General features: G+C 30.7%; 3 long non-coding RNA genes across 3 annotated transcripts; 1 reads left to right on the top strand and 2 right to left on the bottom strand.

Moving 5' to 3' along the window:
• Positions 1–888: 888 nt before the first annotated feature.
• On the top strand, positions 889–2,482 carry LOC126881563 (uncharacterized). The gene is made up of 2 exons (XR_007696916.1): positions 889–1,157; positions 2,027–2,482. It is a non-coding gene; the product is annotated as an uncharacterized LOC126881563 (long non-coding RNA).
• A 4,579-nt stretch (positions 2,483–7,061) lies between these two features.
• Positions 7,062–8,810, bottom strand: LOC126881570 (uncharacterized). Its single transcript, XR_007696918.1, has 2 exons — positions 8,092–8,810; positions 7,062–7,211 (listed from the first exon to the last, which is right to left on the bottom strand). It is a non-coding gene; the product is annotated as an uncharacterized LOC126881570 (long non-coding RNA).
• A 12,847-nt stretch (positions 8,811–21,657) lies between these two features.
• Positions 21,658–25,103, bottom strand: LOC126881532 (uncharacterized). The gene is made up of 3 exons (XR_007696895.1): positions 23,568–25,103; positions 22,774–22,932; positions 21,658–21,838 (listed from the first exon to the last, which is right to left on the bottom strand). It is a non-coding gene; the product is annotated as an uncharacterized LOC126881532 (long non-coding RNA).
• Between the last annotated feature and the right edge of the window lie 1,681 nt (positions 25,104–26,784).

Below are 26,784 nucleotides of genomic sequence, written 5' to 3'. Positions count from 1 at the left end.
TCATGTGTTGTTTTGTGGAACTTTCTATTTTGTATTTATGTTTTTAAATGTATTTTTTGAATTATTTTTTACGTTTGCTATTCTTCTTGCTTGTTTAAAATAGTTATTTTTCTACGGCCGTGCTAAAAGAGCCAGTTACGCGCACGCATTTCGTTTCCGAAAGTTGCACTTTCCCGCACGGCGTGCGTGAAAGTAAAATACCTTATAATATGGCATTATAATATAGAATAGAATAGAAATATGCTTTATTGCCACTGAAAATTTTTACAATTTTATGGACAAAGCTTATATACAGTCAAAAGAAAACATAATATCAATAACAAATAACAACTACAATTTACTAAAATTAGATAAATCGTCAATATATGTACAGTATAATATAAGATATAAAAGCTAAGACAAAAACAATTTATTGCAAAATTTATATAAATTGCAAATTGAACATACTTACAACAAATAAAATAAAATACATAAGGAACTGACAAGTTTATGTTACTGCGTATGAAACCCAATTTTCTTAGTTATTCGTTAAGAAATTCTTCTATTGAATAGTATGCTATACTGTGGTATGGTCTTTTATTGTCCTTTTCATGAGCATTTTTCAGTGCGTAACAAATAATAGGAAAAATGGTAAGTCCGTGATAATACACATTTATGACATTTATTCTAACATGACATTTTAGTTAAATCTGACGGTTGTCACATTTTATTTTCAATTTGGAATAAAAACAAATCACATGTGTTTCTTGCATTTATAAAATGGTATTTTCTTTGATTTGTATTGGGATAAACCGTAATCGTACCCCCTCCTAACTCCTAACTGAAAAAGTGTCATGGCCGCCGTCGGGACCTATTGTTCTGGTAATACTATATTATTTATCTATGACCTATTGTGCTGACATTTACAATGTTTACATATAGAAAAGTTTGTTTTTTTCTGCTTATAATGCCGTTTTCTAAAGATATTAGTGAACAAAATCGATTTGCTAACAATATTTAATATATTTTAAATGTGCTAAAATTGGATTCAACAGCAAAAGTCGCATAAATAACATATAAATAACGAATTTGTTTACCTATTACAAATGGGGTTATGTGGTTGTAACTGTTTATTTTGGGAATAAAATGAAAATGATCAATTAAACGACTGGAAAACTGTAAGTATTACAATTAAAACATGTTTATCCTATCACAAGAGTTCACTTCATTTTAAGAAAGCTAATTATTATTATACAATAGACATTTATAAACTGCCATGTACTTTTAAGGTTACTTTTGATCTGTTTTCAAAGCTTATGATTAAATGTTACCTCTTTATTAATTAGATTTGCCAACAAAAGATGCATGATTAAGGCCAAATGCAATTCCTTTGCTAAAGTCATAAAAAAAATACCAATACAGTTAAAAAAATTATGTTAAAAAGGTCTCTCAAAAGACATGAAAATATACAACAACTCAAAAAACTAGAGAATGTAAAGAAAGCCAGGTTATTGGAAATGGAATTCCTGTTTAATTGAAAGCCAGTAAACTATCCAAGACTTTTCAGAATCAAATGTGTCAACTTGTAAAAACGATTCTTCTGACATTTTTAGTAAAAACCAGATTATCCTCAAGAAAAATTCTGTTTAAGTGAGACTCAAAGTCATATTTGTGAATGTGTCATCTTTGAATGAAACAATTTTTTTACCTAAACAATTAAATGTATGGATCTAATTAAAAACAATGCTGAATCAAGTACAGTTACAGAAATACAATCCTTTGAACTTCTAAATGTGATTGTTGAAAGTGTCGAAATAGCTACTGCATAGGGATTCGAAAGGGATAGACTTGTTATGAACACACTTGATCATGTACTTCTTACTGTTATAAAGTTGAAACAAAACTTATTTTATGCTTTTTTATCAGTCACTTTTAATTGTGTATCAACTTTAGGTGGTACATCGTGCAAAAATTGCTAAAAATGCAAACATTATATTTATTTTCTGTGTTACATTGGATAGTATGATTGAATGTCTTCCTCTTTTAGATAGTGAAGTGAAGAACATCTTGAAGTTCCAATGATGTTTCAAGATGAGGTAAATCGAAATAATTGTATGTTAGAAGGACAGAGAATATGAAGAAATGTTATTGCTGCATATTTAGTGTAGTGAAATACAAACTTAAAACATTATAATATATTTTTTGATTTCAAACATTTCATATGATTATGAAAGAACATCTTTCTTTTTAAAACAATGAAGAAGTGAAGAACATAATAAAGTTCCAACGAAAATGATTCCAGATGAGGAAAATCGAAATAATGGTTGTATGTTACATGTATAGAGAATACGAAGAAATGTTATTGCTGCAAACTTAGTGTAGTGAATTAAAAACTTATTGTCAAATACAAATCAATTTATTTCATACTTTTATAATATATAGTGATATAATTTTATATGTGTTCAAATAAAAATATTAATAAATAAAATACAATAAACACAAATCATGTATATCTTACAATGAATTACAAAATCAAAAATTAATTACAAAAATATCAAAATAAATCTAAAATATTAAAAAGTTACATATAATTTTTATAGTACCTACATACTTTGGTTGGTACTCTAATAATTTGGAGATCCATTAAAGTTTGTAGATGGAAATTGCAGGTATCTAAAAAATATAATAATATAAAGTAACTCAACAATCTCTTTTTAATTAGGGTAGCAGTTGATAAAGATGACCCATGCTCGGGAAATCAAATGTATCTAAAAAAAAAATTAAGCAACAGCTTTCTAACAAAACAATCTTAGCACTAAACGGAAACAAAGATACTGGTAAGTATTAAAACATTTTTTGAAAAATCTTTCTGAAAGTGAAAATAAAGACTACTCTCTATGGGAACAACTAAAACTGGGCATGCTTTACAAAAAAATGTATCCAGAACAAACTTCTTCTCTATAAGGCAATACTACGACAAGTCTGGATGTACAGGATTTAAATCTGGGGAACTGCCAGTAATACAAATATGCAAAAACTATTAAGATTCTAATCCGAAGTCTTTTATGATGTTCGATGTTTTTAGTACCACTACCAAATATCATGCTAAACTGAAAATTATAGGGTAAAAATCTGTCTGATCGCCCAAACTTTTAAAAGCTGGATGCTTATCTGATCTAGTCCAGAGGCTGGTTTCGGTATTGCAGCTATAAAATACTTAAATAGTAAGCATGGAAATTTTTATTATGGTCCGCCTTGAGGCAAACTAGGGCACTAAAGGGTTAAGAAAATTTACAGATCTCTACACCACTGGGAAGTAGATAGTAGTTACTAATTTGTAAAAAAGTCAGAAATAAGGTAATGTAGACTAAATTAATATAAATATGTAAAGAGTTCTCACCCCTGAGTGTAGTTCCCACTGTGTCATTTTTTATATCTGTCATATTGTTATAATGATAACAGATTGCATTAAAGTTAAAATAAAAAAGAATTAAAGAAGTTCATAAAAATATTCTATTTTTGAAAAAATATTTAAGTGCTTAAATACTTTTTTAGATAAAATATACATAAAATTTATTTTTTCTACAACCGTGTTAAAAATGCAACTTTCAGCACTCCATACAAAGCGTTAAAAACGCTACCTTAAGGCACTAGTGCTTTAAAATTTTTATGGCACTGCAGTTCGTATTGACTGTATAGGCAATTTTGATGTAATGTCAAAAAAATATAAAAATGGAATGTCAGTTCAAGTAATAGTTATTTATGATATAAGTGTTAAAAGTACACGTTTAAGGCACGCATGTGAAAGTTTGCAGAATGAGCGATAGCGAGTTCTGCAATTCACATGAGTGCCGTAAAAATGTACTTTTTAACACGCATATCATACAATATTTTTTCTACAAACGTAATTACAGGACAATATCTACAAAAACTTTTACTTGAACTTGACTGACATTCCATTTTTATATTTTTGTGACATTACATCAAAATTGTCTATACGGTCAATACAAATTGCAGTGCCATAAAAATTTTAAACCCCTTGTGCCTTAAAGTAGCATTTTTAATGCTCTTATGGAGTGCTAAAAATTGAATTTTTAACATGGTTGTAGAAAAAAGTTTTTGTAGATATTATTCTGTAATTACGTTTGTAGAAAAAATATTGTATGATATGTGTGTTAAAAAGTACATTTTTAAGGCACTCATGTGAATTGCAGACTTTCACATGCGTGCCTTAAATGTGTACTTTTAACACTTATATCATAAATAACTATTAAAAAACTAACAGAAAATAGTAAAAATATTTGATTGAGCATAAGTAAAAAAGTCACTCTCTCAACCAATAAACATTTGTGATTAAAATTAATATACTTAATTGATTATAATATGAATGTGTTCTTGTAGAGTTTCATATAATAATTTCCATTTGACTAAAGAGACACAAGCTGGAATATTTAGGTCAATAATACTTAGGTATGAAACACCCTAAAAAATATGAACTTTTGCGTTTGATAATTCAGAGAAAGATCCAAGGTAAATGTGGTTCTGGTAGAATCTCACAATCATAGCTGAACAATCTAAGACCGTAGTATGGAAAATCGACTCCATCATCATTAGTTAGAGCTGCTGTCAATAAAGCCACAATAGCGAATATGGTAGCCAATATGATATCCAACAATTGATAACAGTCATGGAACTAAAAAATGTATTATTTCAAAGTGTTTATGGGATAAAATTAGTAAGAGTGACATGATACCTAACAAAAATTTGATTCAGAAGATTTAACATAAAACTTGTAATTCTCTTATACTAAACTCACAATAAAGATGCACCAGAAATAAACAACCCAAGACGTGTTGAATGATACAAATAGCACTCCCGAATCATGATTTACAATGTATAAACTTTGTAAAGCATGATTTGTGAGTGCTCCTCATAACATTCATCATGTCTTGTGTTTGTTTCTTTCTAGTGCATCTTTATTGTGATTTTAGTATTATAATTATATACAGTGTGTCCACGGTTGGGGTGCCCAAGAGGAAAAACTTTTTTATTTTCAATTTTAGCGAAAAATGTCATTATTGATAAAAAGTTTTGCTTGTTCTAAAACCCGATAAAACGAAATAAAATTCAAGTTTTTTAAATCCTGCTTAATTTTGTAGCCAATTTTATGTAAATCCCTATTTTATGTAAATTTTTGCACTAAGTTTGAAATCTTAACAATAATCTAGTGTTGCCAAGCCACAATATAGCTTAGTAACTATCAACTTCGATAAATAATTTGCGAATTGTCAATTTTTTTGACAATGTTAAGCATTCAATAAAGAATTTATCTTGTGATAAATTTCATTATTAAAATTGTTGTATTAATAATTATTTAATTAATAAATAATTGGATGATTCAAGGAGAAAGACAAAGTCTGGCTTCGTAATCCAGAAGAAGTGAAAGGGTTGTTCTCCCAAGTTATTATTGTTACAATTTCGAACTTAGTGCAAAAATTTATAGGGATTTACATAAAATTGGCTATAAAAATAAGCAGGATTTGAAAAACTTGAATTTTAGTTCATTTTATGGGGTTTTAGAACAAGCAAAACTTTTTATCAAGAATGACATTTTTCGCTAAAATTGAAAATAAAAAAGTTTTTCCTCTTGGGCACCCCATCCGTAGACACACTGTATTAGTATTTTTATAATAAAAAGATTATAATTTATAAAATGTGATGCTGTATATGATTTCAAATATTAATCTTTTCTATTACCATACAAAAAAAATATTGCCTTTACTCAAAAACATTTTATTTATCATAAAATTTTTAAAGATATATTTAAAAAGTTCATAAATATTAATATTAATTTATACAAAAACATTAAATATTTTAGTTTTACTGGTTTATGGCTGTAAGGTGTCTCTGAATATTTTTCACTCTTTTATAAGATGTTTCGAAAATTGAAATATCTCTGAAAGTTTTTAATATTTAAAATCAGTTTTCATAAATTTATCATCGGTTAATATTAGAGATCTTAAGTTCACAGTGGCACAAACAACTGAAAATATCTTCTGCAAGTGGAAGAAGACTAACATACATTTTACACACATTAAATGTTTTTATTTATTTGGTTGGATCTATCTATGTGTACTCAAGCTTTAGCTATCTTCATTGTAAGAATTTTAAGTTTAGCGTGATATTTGGTAGTGGTACTAAAAAAATCGGACATCATGAAAGACTTTGGATTGGAATCTTTGTAGTCTTTGCATATTTGTGTTACTGGCAGTTCCCCAGAATTAAATCCTGTACATCCAGACTTGTAGTAGTATTGCCTTATAGAGAAGAAGTTTGTTCTGGATACATTTTTTTGTAAAGCATACCCAGTTTTAGTTGTTCCCATAAAGAGTAGTATTTATTTTCACTTTCAGAAAGATTTTTCAAAAAATGTTTTAATACTTACCAGTATCTTTGTTTCCGTTTAGTGCTAAGATTGTTTTGTTAGAAAGCTGTTACTTAATTTTTTTTTAGATACATTTGATTTCCCGAGCAAGGGTCATTCATCTTTATTAACTGCAACCCTAATTGAAAAGAGATTGTTGAGTTACTTTATATATTTTTTGGATACCTGCAATTTCCATCTACAAACTTTAATGGATTTCCAAATTATTAGAGTACCAACCAAAGTATGTAGGTACTATAAAAATTATGGGTTACTTTTTAATATTTTAGATTTATTTTGATATTTTTGTAATTAATTTTTGATTTTGTAATTCATTGTAAGATATACATGATTTGTGGTTATTGTATTTTATTTTTAATATTTTTATTTGAACACATAAAATTGTACCACTATATATTATAAAAGTATGAAATAAATTGATTTGTATTTGACAATAAGTTTTTAATTCACTACACTAAGTTTGCAGCAATAACATTTCTTCGTATTCTCTATACACGTAACATACAACCAATATTTAGATTTTCCTCATCTGGAATCATTTTCGTTGGAACTTTATTATGTTCTTCACTTCTTCATTGTTTTAAAGAGGAAGATGTTCTTTCATAATTATATGAAATGTTTGAAATAAAAAAATATATTATAATGTTTGAAGTTTGTATTTCACTACACTAAGTATGCAGCAATAACATTTCTTCGTATTCTCTGTCCTTCTAACATACAACCATTATTTCGATTTATCTCATCTTGAAACATCATTGGAACTTCAAGATGTTCTTCACTTCACTATCTAAAAGAGGAAGACATTCAGTCATAGTATCCAATGTAACACAGAAAATAAATATAATGTTTGCATTTTAGCAATTTTTGCACGATGTACCACGTAAAGTTGATACACAATTAAAAGTGACTGATAAAAAAGCATAAAATAAGTTTTGTTTCAACTTTATAACAGTAAGAAGTACATGATCAAGTGCGTTCATAACAAGTCTATCCCTTTCGAATCCCTATGCCGTAGCTATCTCGACACTTTTAACAATCACATTTAGAAGTTCAAAGGATTGTATTTCTACTGTACTTGATTCAGCATTGTTTTTAATTAGATCCATACATTTAATTGTTTAGGTAAAAAATTTGTTTCATTCAAAGATGACACATTCACAAAATAATATTTATATATATGACTTTTGAGTTTCACTTAAAACAGAATTTTTCTTGAGGATAATCTGGTTTTTACTAAAAATGTCAGGAGAATCGTTTTACAAGTTGACACATTTGATTCTGAAAAGTCTTGGATAGTTTACTGGCTTTCAATTAAACAGGAATTCCATTTCCAATAACCTGGCTTTCTTTACATTCTCTAGTTTTTTGAGTTGTTGTATATTTTCATGTCTTTTGAGAGACCTTTTTAAAATAATTTTTTTAACTGTATTGGTACTTTTTTTATGACTTTAGCAAAGGAATTGCATTTGGCCTTAATCATGCATCTTTTGTTGGCAAATCTAATTAATAAAGAGGTAACATTTAATCATAAGCTTTGAAAACAGATCAAAAGTAACCTTAAAAGTACATGGCAGTTTATAAATGTCTATTGTATAATAATAATTAGCTTTCTTAAAATGAAGTGAACTCTTGTGATAGGATAAACATGTTTTAATTGTAATACTTACAGTTTTCCAGTCGTTTAATTGATCATTTTCATTTTATTCCCAAAATAAACAGTTACAACCACATAACCCCATTTGTAATAGGTAAACAAATTCGTTATTTATATGTTATTTATGCGACTTTTGCTGTTGAATCCAATTTTAGCACATTTAAAATATATTAAATATTGTTAGCAAATCGATTTTGTTCACTAATATCTTTAGAAAACGGCATTATAAGCAGAAAAAAAACAAACTTTTCTATATGTAAACATTGTAAATGTCAGCACAATAGGTCCCGACGGCGGCCATGACACTTTGGCAGTTAGGAGGGGGTACGATTACGGTTTATCCCAATAGTCTTATAAATTATACAGATTATATTTGCAATATTATTATCTAATTAAAAAAAATATTTTTTTTTATTATGGCGCCATCTATCGACAACTAGAATAAATGTTGTAAATGTCTGTAATCACGGACGTGCCTTTTTTTCTGTCACATACAATTTAATGCGTTAGAAAGAAATCGAAAAACTGTGACGCACTGAAAGCTGATCATGAGAAAAAGAATAGTTAGACAGGCTTTTGTCATTTTACGGAACTTTGGGAAAGATGTTGCAGATTTAAGTTGTAACGGGTGATGGTTGTTCAGTTTCTTTGCGGAATATAATATAGATTTCTTTACTAACTCAGTGGATGGAATCGGTAAATAAATGTCAAAGTCAATATATTGCATTATAATACATGCAATAAACTAATATTTAGATATTATTTACTGACTTATTTAAAATTTATCTCACTGTGTTCATGTTTTAATGAAATTAGCGCGATTATTTCATTCATAGGAGATTCTGACCAATAGAAAGCTACAGAAATGCAAATTAAGGTGATAATTTTTGATAATATCCCGTCGTCAAGTATATTACGTCAGATGCCCTTCGTTGCTACGAAAAAATACATTCAGTGACATTAATGACAATTAATGTTTTAAAAGTTATAAAAGTGATGACTTTCAACCGTAAAATATTTTATATCAACTGTGTGTTTAACAGTACTAATTTGTACTTACATAAATAAATTACAATAAAATTTTGGTTTTGAACAGTTTTATTCATGAAATAATCGCAACAAATTGCACTCGATCTCTAAAATTAATATAGAATTTTAGAGCTCTTGTGCAATTACTACTGATAATTCGATGAAATAAAATTATTTTGACATAATATTTAAAAGCCAGATCAGTAGACAATTACAATGGTTTTGAATCGTCGTCATGGAAACCAATATCGTCGTCGTGGTAACCCATTATATTGAAAGTTTGGTTTTGACAACCTTGTCAAAGAATTAATTTATGTATTTTCACTTCTAAATAAAAATTGATATAACTCTATTTTTTTGCGGTTTTGTTCCAAACGTGCGGCCTTAGAAAAAATATTGTTCCTAAATAGTTATTTTCCAAACTAGTGCGCAAAGTGATACTTTCACACACGAGACTGCCGTTGACCCGAACGACGCGATAGCGGAGTTCGGGCAAGCAGTCGAGTCCGGTCGGGCAAGCAGTCGAGACACTTTCCGCATGAGTTAGGAACAATATTTTTTCTAGGGCCATACGTTTGGAAAAAAGCCACAAAAAATAGAGTTATATCAATTTTTATTTAGAAGTGAAAATACACAAATTAATTCTTTGACAAGGTTGTCAAAACCAAATTTTCAATATAATGGGTTACCACGACGACGCACGCTATTAATTTTCATGAGGACGATCCAAAACCATTGTAACTGATCTGACTTTTAAATATTATGTCAAAATAATTTTATTTCATCGAATTATCAGTAGTAATTGCACAAGAGCTCTAAAATTAACGAATTTTTCCCGAGTGACACTTTGACAGTTTTAATTTCACGACCCGAAGGGGAGTGAAATTATGTCAAAGTGTCACGAGGGCAAAAATTCGATAATAATTTTAGAGATCGAGTGCAATTTTCTGCGATTATTTCATGAATAAAACTGTTCAAAACCAAAATTTTATTGTAATTTATTTATGTAAGTACAAATTACATAGTACAATTAAACACACAGTTGTTATAAATATTTGACGGTTGAAAGTCATCACTTTTATAATTTTTAAAACATTAATTGTCATTAATGTCACTGAATGTATTTTTTCGTAGCAACGAAGGACATCTGACGTAATATACTTGACGACGGGATATTATCAAAACTTATCAGTTTAATTTTTATTTCTGTAGCTTTCTATTGGTCAGAATCTCCTATGAATGAAATAATCAGTAGTAATTGCACAAGAGCTCTAAAATTATCGAATTTTTCCCGAGTGACACTTTGACAGTTTTAATTTCACGACCCGAAGGGGAGTGAAATTATGAAGTGCCACGAGGGCAAAAATTCGATAATAATTTTAGAGATCGAGTGCAATTTTCTGCGATTATTTCATGAATAAAACTGTTCAAAACCAAAATTTTATTGTAATTTATTTATGTAAGTACAAATTAGTACAATTAAACACACAGTTGTTATAAATATTTGACGGTTGAAAGTCATCACTTTTATAACTTTTAAAACATTAATTGTCATTAATTCATTAATGTCACTGAATGTATTTTTTCGTAGCAACGAAGGGCATCTGACGTAATATACTTGACGACTGGATATTATCAAAAATTATCACTTTAATTTTTATTTCTGTGGCTTTCTATTGGCCAGAATCTCCTATGAATGAAATAATCGCGCTAATTTCATTAAAACATGAACACAATAAGATAAATTTGAAATAAATTAGTAAATAATATCTAAATATTAGCTTATTACATGTATTATAATATATTATAATGCCATATTATAAGGTATTTTACTTTCCCGCACGCCGTGCGGGAAAATATATTTTCACGCACGCTTTGCGAGAGAGTGTAACTTTCGGAAACGAAATGCGTGCGTGAAAATGGCTCTTTTAGCACGGCCGTAGAAAATAGTTATTTTCCACACTAGTGCGGAAAGTGATACTTTCACGCAGCAGACTGCCCTTGACCAGAACGACGCGATAGCGGAGTTCGGGCAAGCAGTCGAGTGCGGGGAAGACACTTTCCGCATGAGTTAGGAACAATATTTTTTCTAGGGCCGTACGTTTCGAAAAAAGCCACAAAAAATATAGTTATATCAATTTTTATTTAGAAGTGAAAATACACAAATTAATTCTTTGGCAAGATTGTCAAAACCAAACTTTCAATATAATGGGTTACCACGACGACGATATTGGTTTCCATGACGATGATTCAAAACCATTGTAATTTTCTGCTGATCTGACTTTTAAACATTATGTCAAAATAATTTTATTTAATCGAATTATCAGTAGTAATTGCACAAGAGCTCTAAAATTCTATATTAATTTTAGAGATCGAGTGCAATTTGTTGCGATTATTTCATGAATAAAACTGTTCAACACCAAAATTTTATTGTAATTTATTTATGTAAGTACAAATTAGTACAATTAAACACACAGTTGTTATAAATATTTTACGGTTGAAAGTCATCACTTCTATAATTTTTAAAACATTAATTGTCATTAATATCACTGAATGTATTTTTTCATAGCAACGAAGGACATCTGATGTAATACACTTGACGACGGGAAATTATCAAAAATTATCAGCTTAATTTAGATTTCTGTAGCTTTCTATTGGTCAGAATCTCCTATGAATGAAATAATCGCGCTAATTTCATTAGAACATGAACACAATAAGATAAATTTGAAATAAATTAGTAAATAATATCTAAATATTAGTTTATTGCATGTATTATAATATATTATAATGTTATATTACAAGGTATTTTACTTTCCCGCACGCCGTGCGGGAAAATTTACTTTCACGCACGCCGTGCGGGAATATTTACTTTCACGCACGCCGTGCGGGAAGTGCAACTTTCGGAAACGAAATGCGTGCGTGAAAGTGGCTCTTTTAGCACGGCCGTAGAAAAAAAATATTTTATGGATTTTACAATAAACCTTTATAGTTAATGCATGTGTTTTCTTGTTAAAAAACTGACAACGAATGAAGGGGGCCCCTAAACTTCCAGCGCCCAGGGCCCGAAGTTAGGTCAAACCGGCACTGATCCAGTTTATTAAATTCTGGTAATCTGGGTGGCGACGCTAATATGGTCCATGGAAAAATGAAAATATCTCGAAAACTAATAAATTTAGACATAGGGAACGTTGTATACAAATTAAAGTACGGTATTGGTACTTTTCGATAGTGATATAAAATACAGGGTGTTCCATTTAAAATTACTGAGAAAATAATGTACTTGGCTGTTGACTCACCCTGTATTCAATATAAAGAAAATTAGCAATATCAATAATTTATGAAAATTTTGACAATAAATAAAAATATATGGCATCAATAATTTTTATTTATACAGGGAGTTGAACTTGTTACGCTTTTCATATAAAATTGGTTATACCTTTGTAAATACCCTGTATAACATAACAAACCTTTATATTTTTGTAATGGAGAAGTTAAGAAGACTTCGAATATAAAATAAAATACAGGGTGTTCCATTAAAAAAAAAGCATAAGTTTGGTCTGCCACTAGGTTATCGAACACCCTGTAACATTCTAACTAATTTGGTAATGTGAAGCTCAAAGTAGGCTACAATTTTTGTTATTAACTTTTATCTTTTACTATAACGGATCTACGGAGCTTTACCCCACTAATTAATCACCCTGTACATACACATCTAACACTAAATAGTATTATTATTAGGAAGCATTGTAAAAATCATTTCTATAAAGCGGCACACATTTTTAGTGTAAATATATTTTTTTTAAATACAATTTTAATTGGTGTGGTGTAAATTCAGAGATAACCACCAACAATATACGTAGGTACACTAGATTCTCAAAAAAAGCAAAAAGGATTATTTCTGAATTTTCACATTATTAATGATATGAATTATGTATTAAAAAATTTCACGTTGTATAAAACTGGATACAATTACATTTTTGAACACTTCTTATTTGGACCGATATTTCTTTGACAGTACTTAAATGTTTCCGCCAATAACATGTGATTTACTCTGGTTGTACCACGTTTTTAAACTAGGAGGAGTAATTCAAATTTACCGCACCGTAATGCTTGTTTGTAATTGGTCCTAATGCCATCCCCTCTGTGTGAACACACACATACAACCGCAAGCAAGTGGTTATGAAATTATGAAATTTTGACACTATTAACATTTTCAAATTTTGACACTATCGGCATTTAAAATATATAGGTTAAGTTATATTGGCGATTTTCTTCTGCGATATTCCTCTAATTTTTAGGTTTTTTGTCTGTATTTATATAAAAAAACAGCTGTTTTTAGAACTCTTCAGCAACGGGTTAGTATAACATAATATTTATTTTTTATTACTGTCGAAGGCCGACATGATCAACCATAAAATAAGATTAATCTGGTGATTTTTGTAGTGAAATTATTGGTGAATCTGCCTTTTGGGTTTACCCCTCCTAGTTTAAAAACAATATATAGTATAGTAATAACCGAGACATCCACGATGCAGATAGACAATAAAGTATCTATAGTTACTCATTAATATTGTTCTGAAGCTATTTGTTTGTGGCGTTTTTGTAATTAACTATTCTAACCACAAACCATACATACTTATACTGCCTTACTAATAAAACACTCGTATTCTAAGGTTATTCCGTATTTATATCTAGAATAGTTATCCTAAGTATAAGGTAGATATAATACGAAAATAATTTGTTACCAATAAACTCGGTATAAGTTAGTTATAAGTATTCCCACTTTATTCCGAAATAATAGTTTGGCAACGGCGCAATCTTCTACACAAATGCATAAAACAACGATATGAAACGGGTGAAATATGTCAATTTTGACTTTTCTCTACAACTGACAAACCAAATTCCTTCATTTTTTAGAACTTTGTTATTGTCTGCTATATTTTAGTAAATCGTTATTTCGTATGTTGTATGTTGAGTTTGAGTATTTCATAAAATGGCTTCAAATAAAAAAGAACGTTGCATTAAATCCCTAATAGCACAAGGACGTCCAATGGACGTCCATTGGACGTCCTTCACGGACTTTAGGGACGTCCTTTGGACGTCCGTTTTCGTCCGAGGAACGTCCTTTATACGTCCTATTTTGGTCCAAATGTCGCGCTACCGAACGTCCATTGGACGTCCATCTAAGGTCCGAGGGGACGTATATTGGAACTTAATCGGACGCAAATTGGACCTTAATCGGACGTCCTAGGGGACGTAAATTGGACCTTAATCGGACGTAAATTGGACCTTAATCGGACATAAATTGGACCTTAATCGGACGTCCTAGGGGACGTAAATTGGACCTTAATCGGACGTAAATTGGACCTTAATCGGACGTAAATTGGACCTTAATCGGACATAAATTGGACCTTAATAGGACGTAAATTTGACCTTAATCGGACGTAAATTGGACCGTAATCGGACGTAAATTGGACCTTAATCGGACGTAAATTGGACCTTAATCGGACGTAAATTGGACTTTAATCGGACGTAAATGGGACCTTAAGCGGACGTAAATTGTACCTTAATCGGACGTAAATTGGACCTTAATCGGACGTCCTAGGGGACGTGAATTGGACCTTAATCGGACGTCCTAGGGGACGTGAATTGGACCTTAACAGGACGTCCAATTTTGGTCCAAAGGCCAAGTTGTTAAACGTCCAATGGAGGTCCACCTAACGTCGGAGGGGACGTTCGGTGGACGTCATTTGGGCATTCATAGGATGTCCCAGTTTGGTCCAATGTCTTGCTGCTGAACATCCATCTAACGTCCTGGAAGGTCATTCGGTGGACGTCTAGCGACGATATTTAGACCTGTGGAGAATGTATTGTGGGAAATAAAAAATATATTTTTTAAGGAACTTATATTTCATCTTATATCAAATTACAATTATTGGATATTACAGTATTTACATTAAATTACAATACACTTCTCCAAGAAATTAACGCACCACCTTAAATATGGGGTATATTTGATGTCTCGTATTTCCTAAACCTGTTGTCCCATCTAAGTGATGTTTTTATAATATTATAGCCTAGGCTATAGGTTACCTCCTTAAGCTTGTCATGCTGTAATATATGTATATTATATCATATCGCTCTCTATAGTAATGTGATATAATATATATTACAGTATAGCTCCCTGTGCATGACAAGCATAAGGAGGTAACATATTCTAGGGCCTAGGCTAGAATATTATAAAAAAAAATCACTTAGATGCAACAACAGGTTTAGGAAATTCGAGACATCAAAAATGCCCAATTTTTAAGGTGGTGCGTAATGGGCTGTATATACAGGGTGTAACAAAAATACAGGTCATAAATTAAATCACATTATTCTGGGACCAAAAATAGTTCAAATGAACCTAACTTACCTTGTACAAATATGCACATAAAAAGTTACAGCCCTTTGAAATTACAAAATGAAAATGGATTTTTTCGATTATATCGAAAACTATTAGCGATTTTTTATTGAAAATGGACATGTGACATGTGGCATTATTATGGCAGGAATATCTTAAAGAAAAATTATGGTGAAATTTGTGCACCCCATAAAAATTTTATGGGGGTTTTGATCCCTTAAATCCTCCCAAACTTTTGTGTATGTTCCAATTCAATTTTATTATTGTGGTACCATTAGTTAAATTCAATATTTTTGTTTCTTAGTATTTTTCAGATAAGGCAGTTTTTATCGAGTTGCGACTTCTTTTTTAATATGTCCACGTAAAAATTTTATGGGGGTTTTGTTCCTTTAAACCCCCCAAATGTTGTATGTTCCAATTAAACTATTACTGAGGTACCATTAGTTAAACAGAGTGTTTTCAAAACTTTTTTGCCTCTTTGTATTTTTTCGATAAGGCACGTTTTATCGAGTCTGGCTTCTTTTTTAATATGGTTCAAAATATACCTAAAAATGTAAAGCATAAATAAGTTTGCATATTATTACCAAGTCTCCATAATCGTACTTAACCATATACAAATATGTGGTGGATTTGACAAATATTCACAATATTTCGATAAAAATTGACTTTTCGAAAAAGCAATAAGAGGCAAAAAAGTTTTTAAAACGTTGTTTAAATGGTAGGTACTACAATAATAATTAAATTGAAACGTGCACAAAAGCACATTGTTTTCGATACATTGGAAAAAATCACTTTTCATTTTGTAACTTCAAATGAGTGATAAAGGCACAGAGACTTAAATCACGAGGTCACATTGAAAGGATGCCAAAAACGAGGACTCCGAAAAGGGTACTAAACTACACTATAGCTTCAAGAAAGAGAAGAGGAAGACCGGAAAATAGATGGAAGCAAGAGGTCGAAAAAGATTTGGAAAGAATGGTGTTACAGGGTCAGAAAAGAAAAATGAATAAGAGGAAGGAATGGAGAAAAATCACATATCAAGCCAGAGAAGATCTCAGTACATAAAGAAACGTGAAAATGAAGAAAAAACAAACTTTTCAAGCCATGGGCCTCTAAGGCCCTTGGTGCTATTAATATATAACTTCAAAGGGCTGTAACTTTTCTTTTGTGCACATTTGTACTAAGGTAAGTTAGGTCCAATCAAACTATTTTTGGTCCCAGGATATGTGATTAAATTTATGACCTGTATTTTTGTTACACCCTGTATATATATAAAGGTTATATTTGGTTCTTGGGACATCAAAGTATATTTTTTAGACATTCCCTGGATATAGTCACTGATGTGACATACCTCCGATTTGTTTTTTCATGAGTTTTGTAAGAGAGACTAAAAACTTTTTTATGGTTACCTCCTGTTTTCATATATTTTTTGACATGTTTTGTAGTAAATTCAACTATCTATTTACTACAAGACATGTCAAAATTTACATGTGAAAGCAGGAGATGATCCTAAAAATGGTTTTTCGTCTCCTACAAAATTCATGAAAAATCAGATAGGAGAATTTGTACATTACAATTCTCTGATGTTTGGGAAAAAGGGCTTAAGTCAGAAATGCACATCGATAATGTTTTGATGATTTCTGGACCAGAAAAATCGGCTCTTTTTATTGGTACATACAGTTTACGTCTACAACAGTTTTTTGCTGGTCCAGAAATCATCAAAACATTAGCAATGTGCAATTCTGACTTACGCCCTTTTTGCCAAACATAAAAAAAGCAATCTGGTCATAACTGACCAATGAGCAATTTTAATTTAACCTAAATTACTAATGTTTCTTAAAATGAAGAGCTTACCCGATAGCGTCTCTTATCTAATCTAACAAGATTGTGCACTATTCTAACATACACAGCCACATCACGCACTATGCTCTGCTTTTCACTATCACCTATCACTCAAACTAGTTCAAAAGGCTTTGTCCTCTTCAATCTTCTAGTTTGCCCAGTAGTATCGAGGAGGATTTCCTCAATATTCTTGTACTTATTTAAGTTGTTTGTCGGGATTCCTGCTATCTTCTTGATGATTATATCCAGGTTCCATTCCTAGGTATTAATATTTGTTTATAAAGTAATAACTTATTATGCATGGACAATGTTGTTTCTTCCAATTAGCCAATACACTTTTTATATCTTTATTTTGGTTATATCTGGTTTTTTGTAGACCACTTTCAGCTGATTCTAAAAAAAATTGAAATGAACGGTAATTTTTCTATTCTTTACAATTAAAAATCAAAATATTTACAGGTAATAATACATGCATAAATGATTCGTTTCATAAAGAAAATTGAAAACGGATTTTATAATACTTACATAATTGTTTCAAGAGATCCAGCCATAGCCAAAACTAGCATACTAAACAGTACAGTTGAGTACAGCAAAAAAAGCCACTAATTTCCATTTTTCACCCCCTTATCGATGCATTTTTTTCCAATCAAAATTTTTACTAAATTTTTAGGTTATCTTATGATGAAAATGAAATAATTGATGACTTGATGACCAATGACCACGCGACGCTACATAGATACTCGCGCGGCAAATTTGAAAATGAACGCAAATTGAATAGTAAATGGCCTCTCTTTAGAGTATGGAAAATTTTACCCCTCCAGGAGGACATTGTACTCTTTTCATAGAATATCTTGTGGTAACTTTCCAGCCATAATTTAATCAGATGTTCACGGAATAGAACTTTGATAGTAGAATTTCTGGAATGTTTTGTTGTTAGGGGAAACTTTTATTTTATTTATTCTTGAATATTTCCTGTTGTTAAACATTGTAACCAATAATTTACAAATAAGATTTTCATTACATTACATGAAATCAAAACATGTTTTGGATATTAAACTATATAGTTTTATAATTGTAATAATTTAATATACAATTTTGAATTAAGATTTAATCTTTCGATCTAATCGATTTAAACTACAGTAAAACTTGTGTTACCGGCCCCCTGCCAACACCGGCCACCTGTACTAGAAGCCAGTTTAAAAATTCCCCACACTAATTACAGTAAAACCTGTCAGTAACGGCCGCTAAAAATGAAAAAGCTATTGGCCGATATAGAAAGGTGACCGGTATTGCCAGTTTTTGTAGTCTAGATATAATTGGTTTGGGGAATTTTTAAACTGGCCGTTAGTACAGGTGTCCAGTAACACAGGTTGTACTGTATATCTAGGCTACAAAAACTGGCAATAACGACCACTTTTCTATATCGGCCAATAGTTCTTTCATTTTAGTGGCCGTTAGTGACAGGTTTGACTGTATTTCATTAACGTAAAGTTAACGCAAGTTAATATTTTATTGAATTATTTTGCTATTTGATCTCGTAATTGGTATAATGTGTCCAATATAAGCGTTCATAAAACGTCCGTATTTCGTCCAGTATGGACGTCCAAAGTCGGACGTCCAAAGGACGTCCATATTTATTCCGTCCGAAGGACGTCCATATTTATTCCTTCCGAAGGACGTCCAACATGGGACGTCCGTTTATAGTCCATGGACGTTAGGACCAAAAATGGACATATTTTGGACGTCCAAATGACGTCGTGTGCTATTAGGGAATTGTCCGTATTTCGTCCAGTATATATACGTCCATATTTGTTCCATCCGAAGGACGTCCAACGTCGGACGTCCATTTTTATTCCGTCCGAAGAATGTCCAACGTCGGACGTCCAAAGGACGTCCATATTTATTCCTTCCGAAGGACGTCCAACGTCGGACGTCCATATTTATTCCTTCCGAAGGACGTCCAACGTCGGACGTCCAAAGGACGTCCATTTTTATTCCGTCCGAAGGACGTCCAACGTCGGACGTCCAAAGGACGTCCATATTTATTCCTTCCGAAGGACGTCCAACGTCGGACGTCCAAAGGACGTCCATTTTTATTCCGTCCGAAGGACGTCCAACGTCGGACGTCCAAAGGACGTCCATATTTATTCCTTCCGAAGGACGTCCAACATGGGACGTCCAAAGGACGTCCATTTATAGTCCATGGACGTTAGGACCAAAAATGGACCTATTTTGGACGTCCATTGGACGTCGTGTGCTATTAGGGATGGGAAACTAAAGAAAAAGTAAACAAATTGATTTATTTTACTTATAAATGCAATGTAAATACACTAATTTCAGCATATTTTGAAGAATATTGTGAGAGATTTTCTACATATTATAGAAAATAAAGACCTTATTATTCTTGTAAAGTGGAGGATAAGCCTCATCCTCGCTTGTTCACAGTAAGTGAATCACCTGTTAATTTTTCTAAAAACCTCACATCATCTTAAGGAAACCAGATTTTTATTGTGCAGTATTTGAAAAGGAATTTATGCTTTCTTTGAAAGTTTTCCTTTTTCGTGTAGTTTCCATCAGGTTAATTAAATTATCAACTTCCTCGTTAGCTGCAATAGCTCTTAAACACATTTTTTTTATTACCTGTATATATCTACTCACAAAACAAATAAAAAAATAATATATTTTTCCTTCTGATGACTTTGACAGTCACAAAATAGGTTATACCAGACTTAAACAAGGGTGTGGGTCGGTATAAACTTGGACTAAATTCTTATACCAAGTATAACCTATACCTAAGTTATTCCATGTTTATTGGTAGTGATTTTGCCTATACCTGATTTATTCTCAGTATAACTTTTATACTTCGTTTATTAGTAACAGTGATAGACGTTTCACGTAAATTGTCAAGGTCAAGACCACAAACCATACATACTCATAGACGTTTCACGTAAATTGTCAAGGTCAAGACAGCAAATTAGTTACGATTCCAATCAAGAGATGTCGCTGTCCGTCAATTCTCTTGTCATATTTAACAACTGACAGTTGACAATTAAATTAATTTTTATTTACTTTTTATTTTACAGTTTGTGGTTTAATTATTTTATTATAGTGGTGTTACGTTTTTAATTAGATTTAATCACAATTTTAATCAAGTGTATTAACCTCCTCTCCGTTTTTACGAGTAGAATTTTTAGTTTACATTGATCATCCGGTGTTGTGTTCCTCCACATTAAAAAAACAATATAATAGATCCTGAAACAGTTTATTCCAATAGACAAGTGTGTCATCAACATTTCGGACCTATAAATTTTTGGAAGTTTGTAAAAGATTATAAGGTAATATTTATCTAAACAATCATCCTACAAGATTCTTTCAAAAATTTTCATTTAAGTCGATACACATCAGTGCTTTCACGTGACACATAGCAGTAGTGTTTAGCATTTTGAAAACAAATTGGAATATTTGAAGTTTTCAGTAAAATATGGAATAAAACATTGAATTGTCTTTCTGTTGTTTTAATTTCCTGCGAAATTTCATCAAAAATCCCGCAAAATTTATAATTTGAAATTCTCACGTAACTAAAATTTGTCATTTTAGTTCCCATTCCAATCAAGAGATGGCGTTAATTCGATCCGAAAGATTAACATGGTCGTGAAACGTCTACCCTAATAACACAAAACATTCCATGAATGTTCCTAGAATGTACACACAGGAAATTGAAAACATTCCTGGAATGTCCCCAAATGCACACGAATGTCCCTGGAAAGTACCAGGAAAGTGCTGTGTCAGCATTTTAAATATTCTTAGAATGTTCTGTTGGAACATTCCATGAATGTCTACGAATGTTCTTTGGACATTCACAGTCTATTTTTTAGACTGAATGTCTTGTTGGAACATTCCATGAATGTTCTTTGGACATTCACAGTATATTTTTAGACTGAATGTCTTGTTAGAACATTCCATGAATGTCTACGAACGTTCTTTGAACATTCACAGTATATTTTTTAGACATTCACTGAAATATATCGTCAGTAATGTGACAATACCTCCTATATGTTTTTTCATGAGGTTTGCAGGAGACGAAAAACATTTTTTAAGGTCACTTTCTGGTTTCGTACGTATTCTGACTTTTTTTGTAGTAAATAGATAGTTGAATTTACTGCAAAACAAGTCAAAAAATATATGAAAACAGGAGGTGGCCGAAACAAGTTTTTAGTCTATCTTACAAATCTCTTGAAAAAAACAGATAGGAGGTACTGTCACATCACTGACGATATATGGCCATACCAAATAATACATCCTTGATAAATATAAACATTTTTATTGCAAAAAATCTTTACATACATTTTTTAATGTAATTTGCTGACATTCCTAAATATTATTAAAAAATGTGTCAGATTTGCTTTGTAAACCTTTCTTTTGCTTTTCGTAGCCACATATTCCGTTTCCTTTCTGGTTTTTTGTAGACCACTTCTCTCAGCTGATTCTAAAAGAAAATAAAATAAAAGGTAATTTTTCTATCCTTTACAATTAACAATCAGAAGAAATATTATTTACAGGTAATAATATGCATAAATAATAATAATAAAAAAATAAATACTAAATATTATTTAAATAAATAATATTTAATAAATAAAATAATAATAATGAACATTTTGTATTTTGACAACGACATCCGATGTGGAAGTAGAAACTTTAATAAAATTATTTTTTCAAGTAAATTGTGGCTTATTTCCCCATTAGAATAATTAATTACAAAAAAGCCACAAAGAAATAGATTTTTCACAAACAAATAAGTATTTAGTATTCATTATATTTATTGTTTTTATTATTTACTTTAATGTCCTACTGGTACATTATTTGACAAATAATGACATTTCGAAGTCTGTTAAGTACGATATAACGCCCTTGGGCATTAAATTTAAATAACGACTTAGATACTGTCAAGTTGACAAATATCAACCTAACTAAAACTATGGTTACCACAATTACGTTACTACTGTTACTGGTAAATGTACTTATTTAAAAACTAATCAATTCAAAATTCATTCAAATTTTTCGCATATAAAGAATAATTTAGTCGGACATTAAACATTGAAGGCACCACAGGTATTATAATAATAACGCTTTCGGTCAACGTATATCCCTATAATACCCTTGGTACCTTAATAACTGTAACATAAGATTATACCTTAATTCTTGTTTTCGATTTCTGATGTTTTTATTTATTTACATTGAATATTAATCTGTTTTGTTGTATAATCTACTTCGCAATAATTATGTGATATATTTGACTTAAAATGAATTCAAAAATTTTTTGTAGTTGGGCAACAATGTCAACTTAGATCTCCGATGTAGATAATGAATTACAACAGTATCTATATTGTACGGACTGTATTATTAATTAGGTTATGCATATACCTGTGTGACATAAGCTATTGGAACAGCACAGTCTCTCAAACGAACAGATGAAAGTGAAGTTCTGTCAATATCTTTTTCTAAAAAGTGTTTTGAACATACTCCTCTATTAACAAATCTAATCTATACTTTCTTGTCTTCTTCGCAGGATCTTCTGGAAAGCTAAAAATACAAAATATATGCATTACTAAGCATTATTAACAAATTTTAGTTTTAAATAAAAAATATGATTAATGAACTCACAAAATTATTATAAAACAGCTTAGAAATTGTTTATTAGTATAGTCGGTTCCCCAAACTCAGACACAACTGGCTAGTGATTTTAGTAGGTAATTTTTTTTGTTTTTGGCCAATTTTGCCAAAATTACAGTAATTAGTACTGAGACTGAGTTTAGCAAATCGACTATAATATTCTGTGTATTCATTAGTTGGTACTGCATATTATAGTGTGTGGTCTACCATCCTATTTATAAACGCATACACTAGCAAAAACGCAAAAAGAATTATTTTAGTTTTACAAATCCTTTTGTTATTACCTATCTCTATTTACTATTTTAGTTAGGAATAAGCGAAGTTTGTGGCTTATTCACAATTATTATTAAAATAATAAATGGATATGACCAATTATTAACTTATAAAATAAAATAATAATTCTTCTGATTTATGCCTTTTATTCACTTTGTTATATCTACGTTACTTAAAAGATTTTTTATGAATAGTATTATTAGGGTATTAATAGTATTAATTTATTTTCTGAAATACAGGGCATGCTTTCGTTTACATATTTGCATACTAACCTTTTAATAGGGCTTTTCATTCACAGTCATTTGTTTTGAGCTTCTGTCATAATTGAAACGTTATTCCTGCAGATTTTTTTATCTACATTTGTTTCTGCTACTCCAACTGCGTTAAAAACAGGACACCATTTTATGCACTATGTTAATAATACTATTAAAGCTATTATAAAAGTATCCGAATTAAAAAAATATTCTTAAAAAGCACAAATAATACAAAATACAAACAACAATCCACGGCAAGGCAAGGCCGGGCAACGGCAAGGTCGCCAAGATGAAGATGCCAAGATGGCCGAAGCGAGGTCGTTGGTTGGTCGTTTTTAGTCACGTGATTCCCTCTCAAGCGCCATGCACAAAAATATATGCACGGCGAATTTGAAAATGAACGCAAAAGAAATAAATATAAATGCCTCGCTTGGGTTTTGCATAAGTTATAAGTATTTTTTTTATTAACAAAATCGCATTCCAAATTGAATATTCGCGAACAATAATTTTTATTACATTTGTATGTTTATAATATTGTATTCATTGAACTTGGGAAACTCTTTAAATTTGACATATTATTGCACTGTAGGCCTAAAATGTCACTTAGTTTGTCTGGTATGTTATAAGTAATGTTGTATCTCTTACACGTATGTATTATTTCGCAACTTAAAATATAGGAACATTGGTAGTATGTTCACAGAATGTCTTATGGTAACATTCCAGGAATAATTTAATCAGATGTTCACCGAATGTTCCCTAAATGTCCAGGACATTCAAATATTGATAGAACTTTGGTAGTACATTCCTGGAATGTTGTGTGTTGTTAGGGTATAAGTATGTATGGTTTGTGGTCAAGACAGCAAATTAGTTACCATTCCAATCCAGAGATGTCGCTGTCAGTCAATTCTCTTGTCATATTTAACAACTGACAGTTGACAATTAAATTAATTTGTTATTTACTTTTTATTTTACAGTTTGTGGCTTAAATATTTTATTATAGTGGTGTTACGTTTTTAATTAGATTTAATCACAATTTTAATCAATTGTATTAACCTCCTCTCCGTTTTTGTGAGTAGAATTTTTAGTTTACATTGATCATCCCGTGTTGTGTTTCTCCACATTTAAAAAAACAATATAATAGATCCTGGAACAGTTTATTCCAATATACAAGTGTGTCATCAACATTTCGGGCCTATATATTTTTGGAAGTTTGTGAAAGATTAGATCTAAGGTATTTATCTAAACAATCATCCTACAAGATTATTTCAAAAATTTTCATTCAACTCAATATTACACATCAGTGCTTTCACGTGACACATGGCAGTAGTGTTTATAGCATTTTGAAAACAAATTGGAATATTTGAAGTTTTCAGTAAAACATTGAATAAAACATTGAATTGTCTTTCTGTTGTTTTAATTTCCTGCGAAATTTCATCAAAAATCCCGCAAAATTTATAATTTGAAATTCCCACGTAACTAAAATTTGTCAATTTAGTTCCCATTCCAATCAAGAGATGGCGTTAATTCGATCCGAAATATTAACATGGCCGTGAAACGTCTATGAGTATGTATGGTTTGTGATTCTAACTGGGAAATAAGCCAAAATTTAACTTAAAAAATAATTTTATTAAATTAATATTTTGTATTTTGACAACGACGTCCGAATTGGAAGTTGAAACGTTAATAAAATTATTTTTTTTAAGTATAACATTGTGGCTTATTTCTTAGTTAGGTTCAAAACCGACGAAATACTCTGCAGCACTACTCTGTCTGTGGATCCACAAAGTGGTTGAAACAGGCGATATTTGTAGCCCCAATGATTTTGTTGGACGCGACAGTCGAGGATCGGCGACCATGGCCAGCCATTGTTGTAATGACATGTTTAATTTACATAATAATTTACGGGTAGGTAATCATCGGAAGCTATTTTGTGGATGCACAGAGTAGTGCTGCAGAGTGGTTCATCTGCTTTGAACCTTAGAATAGTTAATAGTTACTCATGGCTTGAAATATACAGGGTGTAACAAAAATACAGGTCATAAATTAAATCACATATTCTGGGACCAAAAATAGTTCGATTGAACCTAACTTACCTTAGTACAAATATGCATACAAAAAAAGTTATAGCCCTTTGAAGTTACAAAATGAAAATCGATTTTTTCCGATATATCGAAAACTATTACAGATTTTTTAATGAAAATGGACATGTGGTATTCTTATGGCAGGAACATCTTAAAAAGAAATTATAGTGAAATTTGTGAACCCCATAAAAATGTTATGGGGTTTTGTTCCCTTGAACCCCCCCCCAAACTTTTGCGTACGTTCCAATTAAATTATTATTGTGGCACCATTAGCTAAACACAATATTTTTAAAACTTTTTTCCTCTTAGTACTTTTTCGAAAAGCTAGTTTTTATCGAGATATTTTGAATATTTGTCAAATCCACCACATATTTGTATACTGACAAGAGACCTGGTAGTAATATGAAAATTTATTTATAAATTACAGTTTGAGATATATTTTGAACTATATTAGCCATATCTCGATAAGAGGTGTCTTATCGAAAAAAGACTAAGAGGCAAAAAAGTTTTAAAAACATTGTGTTTAACTAATGGTACCGCAATAATAGTTTAATTGGAACGTACACAAACATTTGGGGGGGACTTAAAGGCACAAAACCCCCATAAAATTTTTATGTAAATATATTAAAAAAGAAGCCGCAACTCGATTAAAACTAGTTTATCAAAAAAATACTAAGAGGCAAAAAAGTTTTAAAAACATTGTGTTTAACTAATGGTACCACAACAATAATTTAATTGGAGCGTACATAAAAGTTTGGGGGGTTTAAGGGAACAAAACCCCCATAAACTTTTTATGGGGTGCACAAATTTTACTATAATTTCTTTTTAAGATGTTTCTGCCATAAGAATGCCACATTTTCGATAAAAAATTTATAATAGTTTTCGATATAATGGAAAAAATAAATTTTCATTTTGTAACTTCAAAGGGCTATAACTTTTTTGTAGGCATATTTGTACTAAGGTAAGTTAGGTTCAATCGAACTATTTTTGGTCCCAGAATATGTGGTTTAATTTATGACCTGTATTTTTGTTACACCCTGTATAAGGACAGAAAAAATCTTTTTAAATAAATATTATTTTGAAGTAATAGATACCAGTATACTTCTGAAATTATACTTCTTCTGCATAAATGGATTGATTACATCGAAACAAAA

Source organism: Diabrotica virgifera, chromosome 1, assembly GCF_917563875.1.
Source record: "Diabrotica virgifera virgifera chromosome 1, PGI_DIABVI_V3a".
In the NCBI taxonomy this organism is placed as follows: domain Eukaryota; kingdom Metazoa; phylum Arthropoda; class Insecta; order Coleoptera; family Chrysomelidae; genus Diabrotica; species Diabrotica virgifera.
This window is presented reverse-complemented; position numbering and strand designations above follow the sequence as displayed.